Source organism: Arachis ipaensis, chromosome B06 (assembly GCF_000816755.2).
Source record: "Arachis ipaensis cultivar K30076 chromosome B06, Araip1.1, whole genome shotgun sequence".
Taxonomy (NCBI): domain Eukaryota; kingdom Viridiplantae; phylum Streptophyta; class Magnoliopsida; order Fabales; family Fabaceae; genus Arachis; species Arachis ipaensis.
In genome coordinates, this window is record NC_029790.2 from 56882411 (window position 1) to 56897351 (window position 14941).

Sequence of the window (14941 nt, forward strand, 5' to 3'; positions counted from 1 at the left end):
GGTGAAGATTGAAGAAAAGAAGGCCAGGAATCACTTTGAGCAAGAAGAGCGAAAATAGAGGAGCAAATAGAAAGCTCTTTGGATATAAATAGAAAGCCCCCTGAATTGAACAGAGAGCCTCACATACAACGTGACCTTGCTCACGTTCCACGCCAACCAAAGATGCACTCACAGGGAAGTAGGTGCTTCAATGTGCAATGTGAGAGCATTGGCGTGCAACGCCAAAACGGAAGCTATGCATGCGCATGACCTATACATACGCATGACATCCCATTTCAACGTGGTATATAGAAGACTAGATGTGGGACATGACGGCTTTCACGTATGACACGGCTATCATGCGTACCCATGACCCACGCATATGCACAACAAGAAGATTTTGGGCCATCATGCGTACGCATGAGGCATGCGTACGCACGATTTCACTTTCACGTAGGACGTGAGCTTTTTGACGTACAATGCTAGGGGCTAAACAGAGGCAGTAATTGAAGGATTTCAAGACCATGTACAACGTAGAATTGTTCATGTACAACGTGGGCTATCCAAGGAGTAATTTGAATCAAGATCTATCTTCATGTTGCACGTTGTAACAACAAAAAATAATTAACCGATTAATTAGCATAAAATAATAATAAATTAATTACCCAAAATAGGTTCAAAATTTAGAAGTTTTAATTTGTAAATTTGGAAGTGAGATTTGAATTCAGTAGAATTTTTTGAGTTGAAAAATATAATTTTTTGCAGAAAACTGCGTAAAAATACGTACCGATAAATTAGCCAGCAGTACCAGCTTAAGTTTATCCAGTACTGCGTGAGAGTAATAAAAACAGTAGAAAAACTTAGAAAAATATTTGAAATTGAAAACTGGGCACTATTTCTAAAGGTTTGGCCCAAAATTGGGCCAAATGGGCCAAAAACACTAACAGGTTGGACTGGGCTCAAGTTGGCCCAAAGCCCAACATATATAAACCCATTAATGCGCCAAATCAGCTCGTTTCACCAACAAAGAAAGAAAGGCACGCTGGTTTGAGAAGAGAAGGGACAAGAGGGCTTGGCACTATTCACCTCCATCTTCCTTAAGGTGCTCCGATTGACAAGCCGTTTGCGGCGACACGAAGCTCTTGTCAAACTCTTCGTTTCTATCCAAACAAAGTTGGTAAGAACTTAAAACTCATGCCCAAGTTCTCAGCCCTATATAATTTCGTGTTTTAGGTTTAGTTTTTGAGTGAATTTTTGTGATTTGGTTATTTAGGTGTCAACCAATAGTGAGGAATTGTTGGGGTTCATACCTATTTTCCATGAGTAAGGTAAGGAACTCATTTCCCTTATGGATTTGTGATTATTGATGAACCCTAGGATTTATTTTGGGTGTATTGCTTGTGTATAGCTTGAAATTGAGATTATTGGTGTTGATTCAAAGCATTGGTCTTACGTTTGGTGAATTGTTGGTGATTTGAGGCTTGTTGCAATCGATTTGGTGTTTTGTGCATATTGGAAATCGGTGAAGGTATGATTTCGATTTTCTCTATGTAATATGTAATGTTTTGTGAAACTTAGGCTAGTGAACCTTAGGATAGGATTGAACTGGTTATTGTAATTATTCAAAATAATGATGATATGTTGATGAATTTTATATGTTAAATTGAATGGATGTTGGGCCTGAGGCCGTGGAATTGGGCCAGAGGCCGTGAAGGTAAGCCCGGTAAGTTGTTTAATGGTTATAATTGAGATTGAAATGTGGAATTTGGTATTGGTTTGAATGATTAAGGAAATTGAGACCTTGAGATGTGAAATAGATAATTTTGAGTTGAATATGTATTAATTGAGTAGGATTGAATTTGGTGGGCAGAGAATGGGTATGTGGGTGGTTTGTCGTCACTTTGGTTGAGTGAAAAATGAATTTGGCTTGTGAACCTTGGAAAAATTAGTGAACTCTGTTTTTGGGTAAAATTCAATTTTAGACCAATTTTGGCGATTCGTAACTTAGTCCTCAGAGTTGGAAATTCTTCAAAATTAAATATTTATGAAAACGCATTCATCGATTTTTCCAACGGTTCAAGAATGGTTGAAAACGGAATTTCGTGGAAAAAGTTTTAAGGTTTTAAAAATTAGACTAAAAAACTGATTTCTGCAACATACCAAATTTTCTTTTTTCTGATATGAATGCATACGTGGCACGTGAGACACGTACGCAGGCATTGGCCTCTACCAAGTACTTCCACATATGCAGACACTGCCTGCGTATGCGGAATGGTCCAAAATTGGGTGTATGTGTACGCGAACACTCAAGTTTCAACCTGTGCATACGCACACCACATGTATGCATACGCACACCTCCTAGAATTTGAAAAAAATGTGTTTTTATGGCTTTCAACCATTCTTTTGGCCTTTTAAACTTTTATAAACTTTAATACGAGTTTTGAGTCGGTGGAATTGAGGATGGAAGAGTTAGGGATAAGGCCAAATGAATTAAGTTAGTAAAATTGAGAGAAATGAACAAGATGTGAGGTGAGAATGATGATGATTATGAGATTGATAATGAGAATGATGATGATTATGAGATCGATAATGAGAATGATGATGATCTTGTTGGTTATTGAAAGAAAGTGTGCCAGTCACTATATCCTTGGAACGATAGTGTGACGGGCACTATATCCCTGGAATATTGAGACTTGAGAATTGAGAATGGATTGAGATGAGAAGATGGTGAACTTGTTGGATATGGAATGAAAGTGTGCTAGTCACAATATCCTTTGAACAATAGTGTGTAAGGGCAATATATTCCTGGGTTGAATTATGATTGATAACTTTTTCTGCTGTAAGAGTGTGCCAGGTACTATATCCTCGAAATGAGCATGCAAGTGTGCGAGACACTATATCCTCAAAACAATAGTGTGTCATGCACTATATCCTCGGAGCAAAAGTGTGCCAGGTACTATATCATCGGACGTGGCAGAAAAGCTACATTCGAAAGGATGTGTCAGGTTGGCATTTATAGACCGACAAGTGATATCACGAGTCAATAGGACAGACGTTCATCATATGTATTTTCTATATGTTTGCTTTGTTTTCTTGCATCCTATGCCTAACTGTATAACATGCTTAATTGTTTCTTGATTTACATGCTATACATGAATATTACTTGAGTATTACATGTAGGCAAATACTTGTGTTTTCTTTTGGAGTTGAGGAGGATTGGTAGGCGGTGACAATGGGATCACATAGAGGTTAGGCTAGTAAAGGCTGTGGGATAGCGGTGTTGGTTTAGTTAGAAATTCCCTAAGTTAGATTACCCCTGTTTCATTATGGTTTCAAGTTATGGTTTTAAATTTAGCATTGCTTTAAGTTTGGATTTTAAGTTTGATGTGAAGTTCTAGAATTGCCTTTGGCATCCCGGAACCTTGTATCTTACATATTGGGCACTGTTACCATACTACTAAGAACCTCTGGTTCTCATACCATATTCTATTGTCATTTTTCAGATGCAGGTCATGACCCACTACGGTGAGTTGTGAGATGGTGACGGAGTGGAGGATCTTTTGCTTTCTTTTTCATTTTGGTTTACTTCGTCATAGATATACTCTCACTTTTGTATATTTGTTGCTTTAGAGGCTTGACTTTGAGAGATAAATTGTATAAGCTGTTTTAACTCAAAAACTCTGTATCATTTGTATGTAACTAGAAGGCCTAAACTCCGCGGGCTACGGCTAGAGTTCTTATGACTATCATACTTATATATCTATCTTTATTATTATTGTATTATGTCTTATGTGTATCTTGTGCCTTTACACTTCTAGTTATCGTGTAAATGCTTTGCGCTTTTCTGTTTCTGTTTTGAGATGAAACTCTTCATCGGGCTTCTCGTATTATTATTATTATTCCTTTCTATATGTATATATTATCATTTCCTTTCTGGCATGAGGTAAGGCTTAGGGTAATTTGGGTGTTACTGACGTGACGAAAATTGGCCGATTAAGAATTTAGAGAGAAAATAGCGTTGCAAGTACAATTCTCAACCGACTAAATCCGCTTATCAATTTAGAAAAGAGTTGTCACAAAATCAAGAACAAAATACTGGGAGTAGAGGTCCCAGGTCGTCTCCCAACGAGTTGACAAAAGAGTGCAGCTTATTGGTCAGAGGTTTTCCAAGAAATTTTTGAGTTTGAGAAACAGAAAAATAAATAATTGTAAATTCAAGCAATGGAAATTAACGAGAGAATTTATATAATTCAAATAAAAGCCTTGACTGGGAGAAGATTAATTAGAATTTCTATCCTTGTTGAATTTTCTCAAGTGTAATAATAAAAGGTTGTTGTTCTACTTGGTCATCCCTTAATCAATAAAGGAAAGTCAAGTAACTAACTAACCAACTATATCCTCAGGTCCTAAACCTTTCCTAAAGAAGGATTAGAGTTAGAAATTAGAGAGTCGGCCAACAACTTCCAATCAGGATTAACACTTGAGTATTCCAACTCAAAGTTCTCCTCTTAATCAACTCCCAATCAATTTAGGAAACTACTCCATTAACATGAATATGACTTTCACAGAATTAAAAAGGGAAAAAAAAAGAAGACATGATAAACAATAACTAAAAATTAATTAAAAGTAAAAATGGTTCTTTGCATTAATAAATCCCAAAATCATAAACATACTTATCCAAATAGGATTAATGGGCAATAAAAGAGTAAAGGAATAAGAAAGCAAACTAGAATAATAGCGACTTCAACGGAGGTAAGAACTCTTCTCAATATCCAAAGCAAAAGCAATAAATTCTAAAACTATGAATGTGAAGAACCCTAGAGGAGGTGGTAGAATTCTCTCTAAGATTCAAAAACTAAAAACTAAAACTATGCGTAATGTGATTGTGTGTTGAGTCTCTGCTGTTCCCTGGCTCTAGTCTGTGTTTCTGAGCCAAAAACTGGGTCCAAACTCAGCCCAAAATTGCCCCCAGTGTTTTCTGCAGTTTCTGCAGGTCGCGCATGTCACGTACGTGTCAATCACGCGTACGCGTCGCTGGCCATCTTCGCGTGTCACGCGTACGCGTCAAGTACGTGTACGCGTCGCTGTGCAAAACTCCAATTCGCGCGCACGCATGAGCCATGCGTGCATGTCGCTTCTCGCTGGTTGTCTCCTTTATTTCTTGTGTTCCTTCCTTTTTTGCAGGCTTCCTTTCCTTCCTCTAAGTCATTCCTGTCCTGTAAAGCCTGAAAACACTGAACACACAGATCACGCCATCGAATGGTATGAAAGAACATTAAAAATAAACAATTTAAAGGCTTAGGAAGCAAGTTTTCAATCATAGAACATAATTAGGAAGGAATTGTAAAATCATTCAAATAGTATGAATAAGTGAGTAAAGAGTTGATAAAAACCACTCAAATTAGCACAAGATAAACCATAAAATAGTGGTTTATCAGTTACTTTTAGTGGTATCTGGTGCACGGATTCCCACACTCTGTACAGCTGAACCAGCAAGTGTACTGGGTCATCCAAGTAATACCTGAGGTGAGTCAGGGTCGATCCCACGAGGATTGTCGGCTTGAATCAAGCTGTGGTTATCTTGTAGATCTTAGTCAGGTAGATAGAAAAGTTTTTTGTTTATTTGAACGCATAAAAGTAAAGTAAATAAAACGTTACTCAGTTGATGGTGAATGCAATGATAAGAAGATGGTTAAGGCTTCAGAGATGCTTTATTCTTCTGGATTACTCCAGTCTTACTGTCTACTCCAATTGTGAATGATTTCTTCTATGGCAGCCTGTATGTGATCAATGCCTTTCTTGAGAGGTCGTTGATTCTCCTTCAGTGCTGAACCACAGGGTTAGTGTGGATCCAGTCTGATTGAGGATGAAGCTCCTGCAGTTCATTCCCCTTTATGATCCTACTCAAAATGCCACAGACAAGGTCGAATCTTCCGGATCAGGGAATGATGCGCCTTGTGGTTCTAGCCTTTACCACAAAGACTCTAATCTCTTCGTGCCTCAGCTGAACTGGTGTCTCGAGAAGTCCCCAACAAAGTCGTGGATTAGCTGTCTAAGAGATATATAATCAAGCTAGTAGTTCATTGTTGTCCAATGAAAGACTCACTCTGAACCCATGTAGTATGAGATAACCTTGTGCCGGTTCAATGCATTTATAAGGATGAAGAACGAAGATACATCTTACAATAAGATCAAACACGAATTGAGAATAGAACAGTAGTACTTTTATTAACCCATAAAACTCAGCAGAGCACCTAGCCTCAACCTAGGAGGTTTAGAGACTCATACTGATAGAGAATACAATGAAAAACGTGTAAAGTGTCAAAAGTCTCTAACAAGGAGTGATCTTCTCCTTTAAATACTAAACTAATGACTAGAGATTACATAAAAAGGGTAAAACAGTCTTTTAGTACAAAAATCCACTTCCGGAGCCCACTTGGTGAGTGTTTGGGCTGAGATTTAGTGGTCTCCACGTGTTAGGATGCTACTTGTGCGTTGAACACTGGCTAGGGACACCTTTATGGGCGTTGGACGCTGGCCACTCCTCTGTGGGCGTTGGACGCCTGGACTGGGGTAGATGGCTAGCGTTGAATACCAGTTTTGGGCCTTCAATTCTGAAGCAAAGCATGGACTATTATATATTTCTGAAAAGCCTGGATGTTAGATTTCCATAGCCGTTGAGAACACTCCATTTGAACTTCTATAGCTCCAGAAAAGCACTTTTGAGTGCAAAGAGGTCAGATCCTGACAGCATCTGTAGGACTTTCTCTGTCTCTGAATCAGACTTTTGCTTCAGCTCCTCAATTTCAACCAGAAAATACCTGAAATTGCACAAAAACACACAAACTTAAAGTAAAATCCAAAAATGTGAATTTTGCACAAAAACCTATGAAAATATAATAAAACTCAAATAAAACATAGCAAAAACTATATGATCATGGGCATGAAGGATGAAGCGATTGTGCTTCATTGCATACTCTGCATCTTTTCTTTCATTCTATTTAGGTTTATCTTCTCGATATATGTATAGCATGCTTGTTTGTGAGTGCCTTTTTGGGATAATTGAAGTACTAGGCTTGAGATATTGAGACTGATCACCTTGATATCGATTGTTTGGTGGAGACAGGAACTCAAATGGCCACTCGCGAATGAGATCATACACGTACACGGAGAGAAATGAGGGTAGCCAACCTTTTAATGAACATGCCAAGTTTATGGTAGCGATGGCCAATCTAGCAAATACCATGCAAGGAAATGCCGCTGCGACTATGCAAGCTATGGAAAGATTGGCACAACTGGCTAGAAACGAGAATGGAAATGGAAATGGGAATGGAAATAGAGAGGGAGTCAAGAATAACTTAAGTGGTGCTATGATGACGTTAGCGGCTTTCTTAAAGGTTCTCCCGCCAACTTTTAGAGGAACGACTAATACTACTAAGGTGGATAACTGGTTCCAAGCAATGGAACATGCACTACAGGCACAGCATGTCCTGAACAATTAATTTGTGGAATTTGTGGCTTACCAACTGATGGGAGAGGTGCAACACTGGTTGCAAGGAGATTGCCAACTGTTACAACTTCCAAATGCAGAGATTCCTTGGGAAGTGTTTCGGACGGTATTTTACAAGAAGTATTTTATGGAATCAGTAAGAGAAGCTAGAGAGTTAGAACTTTGATAAACCACAATTTTATGGTTTCTTTTGGATTCAATTGAGTAGATTTTGTTAACTCTTTTCACACTTATTCATATAAATTGCATGCTTTTATGATTTCTTTCTAATTGTGTCTTATAGTTCAAAACATGTCTCTTAGACCAAAAAAAATTGATAAACTTTAACCCTCTCCTATTACCATTCGATGCCGTGGTGCGTTTGTTAACTGATTTTAGGATCTATAGGGTAAAATGGCTTAGAGGATGGAAAGGTAGCCTGCAAAAGTGGAAGGAACATGAAGAATAGAAGTTTTGGGAAGCTGGTCGATGCGCGTATGCGTGACTGACGCGTACGTGTGATGTATCGACCCGATTTTTGACAGGTCTAAATCACTGTCATTCGTCAGGTGTTACTTTCGAGTAGCCCTATAAAACCTTAGACTTGATGAAATTTACTACATATGAGCCTTTCGTACTAACGAAATCGCGTATATTAGCTTATTTTTATCATATGTTTTTCTTAAAAAACCCATTAGCAGCAACCAAACATCATCAGAGATATATAATATAAAATAAATAGCAAACTAGCAGCAAAATTAAAATAGCAACAAGATTACAGAAAAGCTTTCATACATATATACGCCTTAAGTTAGTCATACAAACTTGACACGCTTAGCTATATATATAGACTTATATACAACTGACAACTTTTCAGAATACCTGGTTCATATAGAAAACCCCTAACCTGGTACCCGAACTAACAAAGAAAAGAAAATATCAAGTTCTACCCCTCAAAATGCTACAAAAGTGAGGAAAAGTAAAGTCTAAGGAACAAAGACCGTCTATCCTACATTCTTTCCACCATCAGGGCACAAGTTGGCAGACATCGTCTCAGAACTAGTCTCGAGCATCTCCTGTAGGGTCCGAAAATACATGCTCCTCTGGTACCTCTCTGAATAGAACTCTGGTGGTGGTAGACAAGTCGAGATCCTCCATCTGGGGGAAAAAGGAAAGGGAAGGAGTGAGAACCTATATGGTTCCTAGTAAGGCGACACTGTCAAAACACATTTCTCTCGTGAAACCTAGAGTTCCGGCTCTATCATAATAAGTCACCTGGGCTACTTCCATATCGCAGCTCTGACATAACTCTATCTTGACATCTTCCATTGGGGTTAATGCTGCTCCTTATGCTATTCTCTATGGCTATTGTTCCTAGTTTTTACTATCGTAATATAAGTTTTGGAGAAATTGCAATTATACAACTTTAAAACACAAAAAAGAATCACAGACTAGAAAATTAATAAGAAGCAGATAGCACATAGCAGAAAGAATAAACAGTAAACAATCACAACCAAATGTGCAACCAATTTTATGATACATGTCTATTCCTAATGCAGGCCATGAGCTCATGCGACAGTTGTCTACCCGCAACCCAATGTTACTTGAGGCAAACCTCGAATATGGTCTCTTTACTGTGTCAGTCAGGCACAATTATCATCATGGGCGAACCCATGTCAGTTAGGATATCTTGGCATCATGGTAGAAACAGATTATCAGTTAGGCGAATATTCCCCCATTAGAAATCTTAGGCTATCAGTTAGGCAGGCACTTTCACATTAGCAATTTGGCACAAGGTGCATTCAACATACATTATGCTATCAGTTAGGCAGATATTCCCGCATTAGCAACCTTAGGCTATCAGTTGGGCACTTCCAGATTAACACTTTGGCACAAAGGCCCAATCAAACAAACAGTTCTCATGAATTATTATCCATTCATGGTTTCTCATTTTCTTTCTTTTATTATACCTCCACATCACCAATTACATACACACCTCTGCATCACCACATTATTAAACGTACCTCCGCATTACCATTTCATTACACTTACCTCCGCATCACCATTTAACATTAATTCTTTTAGAGATAGTCTACACTTTTTCTTTTAACTAAGTTCATGTATTCAAGAAATTTTGGCATAACCTTCCTTAAAATGGTACTAGCGCCACCCTTACGAGTTCTTTTAATCTTAACACTTTCAAACCCTCCTTAACAATTTGTCACGTAGACATCCTTAATTAGTCATTAGGCTCTTTTTAATTCCCTTAGTTATTGTAAGATCACTGGTTTAGAAAATAAAACTTGGTTCTAGGGCTATTCGACCATAATTGAAACATGTACAAATCTTTCAAAATTCTACTATCATTGCAGAAAAATAGTAGGGAGCAGTAAACTTGATAAATTCATTAAAAATCCAATTTTCACTCATTACCTTTCAAAATTGGTGACATAAAATAAGACTCATTTAGCTTTAAATAAAAAACAAATCCTGGATTACTATCATGCCGTATGAAAAAGTTATTCAATCGGGAACGTTTCCCCATTTTTTTTGAAAACGGTTTTCAAAATTTAGGGGGTTAGCCACCTTCCCTGCATCATATTTAATGGCTAAATGTGGTATCAATCTGAAATTTAAACTGGAGATTATAGACATACAAAATTTCAAATTTCCTCTAGTTTCAACTTAATCCCTTATCAGCATTAAAAGTTAAGTGGGTTGGAAGTTGGTGCTTCTGTAGTAAGAGGACAGAATTTTCTGCAGAAACCATCAATCTTCCAAAATTCATTTCTCCCAATCCACTTATCAATTAATTCTGAAATTTTTATGAGACATTAAAAAAATATTAAAAATTCATATAAAAATAATTTCATATAAAATTTTGGTCTGGAATGCTCCCAAAAATTCGTTCATCTTGCTGCCAATTATGCAGAAATTGCAGAAATTCTGCACAATGCAATTCCAACAACCTCACATACCAAATCTTATATTTAAGCCTAAAATTCCTCTAAAACCATAATTCTATCTTTTTTTTACTAACCAAAGTTGCTAGAATGATTATCACAGCTCCAAGAGTTCAGACTTATCAATTCACTTTTTTATAAATGCACATACATAATTAAACATTCACTTTTCTGCATCTTATCATAACAGAAATTCAAGATGCACTCCTCATCAATCAAACACATAATAAACCATCAATCATCACAAGTACACACAATAGCAAATATAATATTCTATATATCCTATTCCTTACCTCTTTTGAAGTTCAAAATTCTATTTTTGCTTCTTGCTTGAATTTGAAACCCTAACATCGCAAAAATCAGAATTTCTCACATCTCTAAGGCCGTTTGGCCGAACCATACATGAGTAAGAGAAGAGTTCTTACTCTCCTTAAGTGGCTGTTCATGAAGGAACCGATCAAACAAACTAAAAATGGAGCACAGTGAGAGTTGAATTTTCAAATTTTAAAAAGAGGCGAGGAAAGGAGGACGCCGGTGCTTACCCAGCAGGAGGAACTCAAATAAAATTGCTTAGATGGGAGTCTCCTATTTTCGGTCAGCCTCCATTCTTGCTTTCTCTTCCTCTATTGGCTCCATCTCTGTTCCTCTTTTCTCTTTTTATTTTTGTGCATTTTTTGTTGTATGAAGAAGAATGAAAATCTTAGCTCATATATGGTGGAGAAGAGGTGAGCTGGTGTAGAAAGTTTCGTGGCTCCCTTCCTCAGCAACACGCAAGAAACAGATTGAATGAGAAAGAGGTGACCATGGTTCTTTCCAAGTTTCATTCGGTGATGAGAAGAGGAAGAACGATGTTACAACTAATCAGGGTTAAGTTCTCTCTTGGTTTTAGTTTCATGGTCATGGTTTGGTTGAACCAAGGAAAAGAGTGGTTTAATGTGTGTTTACTCATGTGTTAACTAGTCTAATAGTATATCTATACTCCTCTTCAATTAAATCAAATGAATAATTAAAGATATTGTGTTTATGATGTTTGATAGAAAAATGTGGAGAAAGAAAAAAGAAAACCATGGCTTTATAATGGAGGAAAAAACCGGTTTGATTATAAAAGGGTGGAGTTGGTTTGGTACGGTTTTTAACTTAGGATACATTTTTATCTCACATAATATATCTATTCTTTTCATTTATCTAGTCTAAATCCCTCTTATTATTTTATGATGAGGTGATTCTCAGATATTTATCAAAGTTCTCATCATAGAATTTTTTAGAATAACTCTGTGGAGAATCGGGGTGTTATATCCCACCCACCTTACAAAAAGTTTTATCCTCGAAATTTTGAGTATATCTTAAGGGTTGATAACTCTTAAGAGGAACATGTCCCAACTATGGTATTAAATTAATGCAATGCTCATCTTACACGGAAAGGAGTTCGATCCTAAGGACATCCGTAAGTGAATCGATGGAAACTCTTCACGATCGTGCCTCGTGTCATCATGCTTCCACCGTGCATCACTCACATTGGGCTGTTTTAGATTTATCGTTACCATTCTCGTGCTATTTCTATCCCAACATCTAACAGTCAACTGTACTTCTAAGTACAATAGCTACGTGCCACACAAATATAGTTATCGGCGTTTAAAAGTTTTATGATGGCGGTCTATCTGATAATCGCATGTGTTGCGAGAAATCCTATATCGATAAATTCGTCTAGTCACAATCATTGAGGTCTTATTCATTCCCAATAATCAACATTAAGGTGATCAGCCTTAACATATCAGGTCAAGTATGAATAATTTCTGAACAAGTGCTCGCAGATGATCATGCTAAATACATCAATGAAGATACCCTAATAGCATGAGAAAACAAAAAGCAGAGTATGCAACGAAGCATAGTCAGTCCATTCCCGGGCTCTATCAGGAACGAACTACTCTGATACCATAATTGTAACGACCCAATTTCTGACAGGTCCAGATCACTGTCAGTTGTCAGGTGTTACTCCCCAGTAGTCCTATAAAACCCTAGAGTCGATGATATTTACTACATATGAGCCTTTCATACTAACGGAATCACGTATGTTAGCTTTTTTTTATCATATGTTTTTCTCAAAAAATTGGTTAGCAAAAACCAAAACATCATCAGAGATATATAATATAAAATAAATAGCAACCTAACAGCAAAATTAAAATAGCAACAAGATTACAAAAAAGCTTTCATACATATATACGTCTTAAGTTAGTCATACAAACTTGACACGCTTATATATATATACACATATACACTTATATACAACTGACAACTTTCCAGAATACCTAGTTCATATAGAAAACCTCTAAACAGGTACCCGGACTAAAAAAGAAAAGAAAATATCAAGTTCTACCCTTCAAAATTCTACAAAAGTGAGGAAAAGCAAAGTCTAAGGAACAAAGACCATCTATCCTACATTCTTTCCACCATCGGGGCACAAGTCTACAGACATCGTCTCAGGACTAGTCTCAAGCATATCCTGTAGGATCCAAAACTACATGCTCCTCTGGTACCTCTCTGAATAGAACTCCAGTGGTGGCAGACAAGTCGAGATCCCCCATCTGGGGGAAAAAAAGAAAAGGAAGGGGTGAGAACCTATATGGTTCCCAGTAAGGCGACACTGTGAAAACACATCTCTCTCGTGAAACCTAGAGTTCTGGCTCTATCGTAATAAATTGCTTGCTAAGTCTATTTGCTACTTCCGTATCGCGACTCTGATATAACTCTATCTTGGCATCTTCCATTAGGGTTAATGCCGCTTCTTATGCTATTCTCTATTGCTATTGTTCCTAGTTTTTACTATCTTAATCTATGTTTTGGAGAAATTGCAATTATACAAATTTAAAACACAAATAAGAATCAGAGAATAGAAAATTAACAAGAAGTAGATAACACATAGTAGAAAGAATAAACAGTAAACAGTCACAATCAAATGCACAACTAATTTATGATGCTTGTCTGTTCCTAGTATATGCCATGAGGTCATGCGTCGGTTGTCTACCCGCAACCTAACGTTACTCGAGGCAAACCTCGAATATGGTCTCTTTACCGTGTCAGTCAGGCACAATTATCATCATGGACAAACCCATGTCAGTTAGGATATCTTGGCATCACGGTAGAAACAGGCTATCAGTTAGGCGAACATTCCCGCATTAGCAATCTTAGGCTATCAGTCAAGCGGGCTCTTTCGCATTAGTAATTTGGCATAAGTCCCATTCAACATACATTATGCTATCAGTTAGGCGAACATTCCCGCATTAGCAACCTTAGGCTATCAGTCAGGCGGGCACTTCCGCATTAGCACTTTGGTACAAAGGCCCAATAAAACAAATATTTCTCATGAATCATTATCCATTCATGGTTTGTCATTTTTCTTCTTTTAATTATACTTCCACATCACCAATTACATACACACATCTGCATCACCACATTATTAAACGTACCTCCGCATTACCATTTGATACACATACCTCCGCATCACCATTTAACATTAATTCTTTTAGGGATAGTTTACACCTTTTAACTAAGTTCATGTATTCTTACAAAAAGAAAATTTGGCATAACCTTCCTTAAAATGGTACTAGCGCCACCCATGCAGGTTCCTTTAATCTTAACACTTTCAAACCCTCCTTAACAATTAGTCACGTAGACATCTTTAATTGGTCATTAGGCTCTCTTTAATTCCCTTAATTATTGTAAAATCACAGGTTTAGAAAATAAAACTTAGTTCTGGGCAATCCGACCATAATTGAAACTTGTACAAATCTTTCAAAATTCTACTATCATTACAGAAAAACAGTAGGGTACAGTAAACTTGATAAATAAATTAAAATTCCAATTTTCACTCATTGCCTTTCAAAATTGGTAACATCAAATAAGACTCATTTAGATTTCAAACAAAATAAATCCTGGATCAATAACATGTCGTATGAAAATGTTATTCAATCGGGAACGTTGCCTTGTTTTTTTGAAAACGGTTTTCATAATTTAGGGTGTTAGCCACCTTCCCTGCATCATATTTAATTGGCTAAATGTGGTATCGATCTAAAATTTAAACTGAAGATTGTAGACATACAAAGCTTCAAGTTATCACTAGTTTCAAGTTAATCCTTATCAGAATTAAAAGTTAAGTGGGTTCGAAGTTAGTACTTCTGCAGTAAGAGGACACAATTTTCTGCAGAAACCATCAATCTTCAAAAATTCATTTCTCCCAATCCACTTATCAATTAATTCTGAAATTTTTATGATACATTCAAAACACATTAAAATTTCATAGAAAAATAATTTCATACAAAATTTTGGTCTGGTCTGCTCCTTGAAATTCGTTCATCCTGCTGCCAATGATGCAGAAATTGCAAAAATTCTACACAATGCAATTCCAACAACCTCACATATAATGGTGTCAATATGTTTGGCCCTACTTTATAAGGCTAGAAGAATAAAAAGCCCTATAACTAATAGGGTCAAATTTTTAAAAAGCCCTAGGGCC